General features: G+C 56.3%; 1 pseudogene; it reads left to right on the forward strand.

Moving 5' to 3' along the window:
* The first annotated feature begins 580 nt into the window (after positions 1-580).
* LOC147366622 (uncharacterized) lies at positions 581-3,116 on the forward strand (annotated as a pseudogene).
* The last annotated feature ends 868 nt before the right edge of the window (positions 3,117-3,984 follow it).

Genomic DNA, 3,984 nt, shown 5'->3' on the forward strand with positions numbered 1-3,984 from the left:
GAAGGAGAGGGAGGTACCCGGGGGCAGTGAGAATGACGTGTGCTGGTGCAGAGAGGGGGTGGGGGGCTGCGGGCCCGGCTCTGTGGACCGGCTCCTAATCCTCTTGTTTTCGGTACAGTCAGCAGATGTGGCTTCTTTTAGCTGAATAATCCGTTAAAGGAATAATAATTTTTAAAAGGGGGATCGACCTCACCCAAAGAGGACGGCGAGCGAGATTAGGGCTTGGTAAGGATAAATGAAAAAGCTCCAAATTCTCTCTGTCCCTCTCTGCCTTCCTCTCTCCCCTCCTCCCCCTCCGTCCTCCTCCCTCCCCTCCCCCTCTCTTCTTCCCCATCCCCTGCAATCCGCGCTCGACGCGAGTTCACGCGGAGGGCTGGATTTCCAGGCTGAACCGCAACTTGCGCTGCGCGTTATTATTATTCATCTGAGGGTGCTGCCGCCGCAACCTTTGCCTCCTACTCGGCTCGCCTCTCCTTCCCCCCGGCCGCCGCCTCCGCCAGCAGTGCAGACCTTCCTGCACGCATGCTCTGGCTCACCAAAGGGAGATTCTGAATTTTTTTTTTTTTTTTTATCGTGCTCATGATCATCACCATGATGCTTCTTATCATGGTTATCATTTCCTCCTGCCAGGGAGAGCGACCACCAGCGCCTTCTCTCCGCCCGCCCCTTCCCCAGCGAAGGCAGCCACTAGGGCCGGGCCCTGGCGGCCGCTCCCTACATGCGGACATCCTTCGCCTCTCCGCATCCCTCCTTCATTCATGTGCATGTACATTTTCTTGATCCCTTTTTATTCCAGTAGATGTACTGCCTTTCGTTGGAACGCCGCGGACTGAGACCAGTCCCTCAAGAAGAAGAACAAAAAGACGAAGACCTGAGTGGACCCCCCACCCACCCCCGCCCCGGACAAAGCACTTTGGGCTCGGCGAGAAGGGACGAGCCGGAGCGCTAGCTCGGGAATACGAGTGATCTCCGGTCCGCCCGGCGTGCGGACCTCCGAGGGGACTCGAATTTTATTTAGCCTCTTGGTATGATTGAACGGTGTCATTGTTGGGGAGGGGTTCCATTTGCTGGTTTGTCTGGGTCTGGGAGCGGAACTGTGGGAGATCGGATAGACTTCACTTGGCTTTGCTGCTCCCGGCCTCGCCCTCTCGAGATCTGGGCGTTGAAGAGGAGACTGTGGGACAGGAGGCTTAGCTGAGTCGAAGCCCAAAGATGATGCCGGAGGGCTGAGGGGATAGTGTGAGTAGGGATGGGCCAGGTGGAGGAGGGTTGCGAAAAGAAGGAGTCTTTTTGAACCCCTCTCTGGATTCACAGGATGAGTTTTGCTGGGGATGAGAATACTGGTGTCTGTTGATAGGAGATCTGAGAAATTGATGGAAAATTGGTATGTCCATGTACACACTTAAGGAGTGTTTACACACTTGTGTGTAAACAGAGTGGAGAGGTAGAGGAGGGTATAGAGGGAAAGGCTGAAAATGTCTTATTATCCTTTGGTTTTGGGGACTCTCATCCTCTGATCCTCTCCCCCCGCTCTTTTTTTTTTTTGGACCCAGGGATCCAGCGCATTAGACAAGAGTGACCTTTTATATCTGTGCCCACCCTTCACCTGGTAAAGCCCGTTGACAGTTTGGGGTGGGGTGGGGTGGGGTGGGGTGGGGAGAGTGGTAGGGGTGTTTCGAAGACATAGTCTCTCTCCCCTTCGCTCTCTCTCTGCCTCCTCCCTCTCTTCTTCCCTCCCCCCCCTCCCCTGCGTCTCCTCCTCCCTCGCTGTGCCCCCCCCCCACTCTTTCTCTTCCTCCCTCCCACCTCCCTCGCTCCCTCCCTCCCTGCTGCATTTTGCATGAGCTATCTAGGTCATTAGCATTTTAGCGTATGCAAGACTTGACAAAGCTGTTGAGAGGCCAGATGGGCCTTGGTCTTATGGGTGGTTTTTTTTTTTTTTTTTCCCCTCTTTTTCTTTTTTTTTTCTTTTCCTTTTTCCCCTCCACCACTTGGGACCTGAGCGAGAGGACTGCAGCAACCGAGTTCTGGAAGGCTGATTCCCCAGATTCTGGCCCCGGACCCCGGCAGCTCGCCCCTGCGGCACGCCCGGCCGGGTAGCGCCTGGACTCAGCAAGCTAGGTAAAGGCGGCAGCGGAGCGCCTGCTGCCCTGCGGGTTCCTTCCCCTCGTCTTCCCCCTCCCGGCCCCCCTCAGTTTCCTGGGCAAAGCTGAGGGCGAAGTGGGTGGGTAGGATTTGCTGCGTTAAGGCGAGGTGGGGTTGGTGGGGTGTTTTTGGTTCTTTTTTTTCATTGTCTGGGGCTACAGGGGAGGCGAGGTGCGGGGAAGGGGCGCGGGGAATCGGGTAATTAAAGCGGGGGGAGGCACCCCTCCGTCTCCCACTTACACCCACACCCCTCAACCCACCACTCCCTCCGCTTTGCAGGAAAAAGCCTGGATCCGAAAGGATGGGGGAGAACAAAGAGCCTTTGCAAGCCGTCGCTGTTATCTCATTGTCTGTGTGACTGGGGGAGCTGCGGTAGAGAGGATGCTGTGGTCCTTTCCTCCCGGCGCTCCCCCACCCCCACGCCTTTCCCCGCTGTCAGTGCGCACGCACACGCGCCGCTTTTTACTTGTTTTTCCCGTTTTCTCATTCCATCTTCTCCCCACCCGCCCCCCTGCTTTCTTCCACCTTTCCTTCCTCCTCTCCTTCCTCAGGAGAAAGGCCTCTCTCTCCGTGTTCACAGCGGACCTTGATTTAAATGTCCATACAATTAAGGCACGCGGTGAATGCCAAGAATGGGGCTGGCTGAGCACCCGTCGGTCCGCGAGGGCCCTGCGAGGAAGGATCCACAGAGCCCAGTCGTCCTCCGCAGAGCTCAGCGCCGCGGCTTCGGGAGGGGGTGGGGGTGGATGGGGGGGCGGGGGTCGCGGGCTCGCGCCGGCTGGGCTGCCCCAACCGAAGCCTTTGGGGTGGGGAGGTGTGTAGCTTGTGACAGACAGGGGCTTAGAGATGCAAACAAACTCAGAGAAACAGAAGCTGATTCTGTGACGGAAACACAGCTCTGTGCAAGCACAGATGGGGCGGGAGGATGCTGTGAGCGCATTGCGGAGTGCTTCCTGTGCAGATTTTTCTCTGGGCTCCGGGTGCATTGTATGAGGGTCGACACCTTCCTTCACGGCTGCTTTTTTGCTCTGGTTTTAGCTTTTGGTTTACCCTTTAAACAAATAACCGGGCATCCAGGAGACTGGCAGATTGTGCCAGGGCTGGGGCTGCAGATATATTGGGTTCTGCTTGCTCTTGGGGTGGGGGCAGGGGAGCCTGCTGGAAGGGAGTAGGAAAGGGATTTGTCCCCCTTTGCTGTGGAGCTGTAGTTACAAGCTTAAGGAAGTCATCGAGATACAGGGGGAGGGGGGAAGCATCAAACTCCTGGAGAGCTGAAAGTCTGGCCAGGACTCTGGGGAGCCGCTCACTTCCTCTTTGCGGCTGTGATTGCAGTTGTAGGCAGAGATCCGGGAAATGATGAGGGGGAGAGATACAGGAACCTACCTGGACCCAAGGGTTGAGGAGGGGAGGGTTCATGCCTTTTAAAAATCTCAACAGAAGGAAAACCAGAATGTGTACAGGAGGGGCCGTGAGGAAAGATTATTTTTGAAAGAGGCCATTCAGGGAATGCAAAGGGTTAACCTGCCCTCCTCCTGAAGAACCTGCTACCCAAATCAGCCTCCTCTACATCACCAGACCTAGAGCAGCAGTTGGTCCTACGGATCCCCCCGTTCTCCACAGGCACAGCCCCATCCCACTTCTAACTCTGTTTTAACCGCCTCCACCCCCACCTTGAGCTCCAGTGGATGGTGGAGACCTAAACTCATTAATTTCCAGGTGGAGAAAATGGAGGCGGGGCAGGTCCCTGCAGAGAAAGGAGGCCAAGAACTGGATCTTCCTACCTAGGAAGGCTGCTATGATCATCCCTTTTCCCCGCCCTGGGCAGGGGCCTGTCTCTAC

Source organism: Bos grunniens, chromosome 8 (genome assembly GCF_055505025.1).
Source record: "Bos grunniens cultivar Pamir isolate PY7600 chromosome 8, Bosgru_T2T1.0, whole genome shotgun sequence".
Lineage (NCBI taxonomy): Eukaryota > Metazoa > Chordata > Mammalia > Artiodactyla > Bovidae > Bos > Bos grunniens.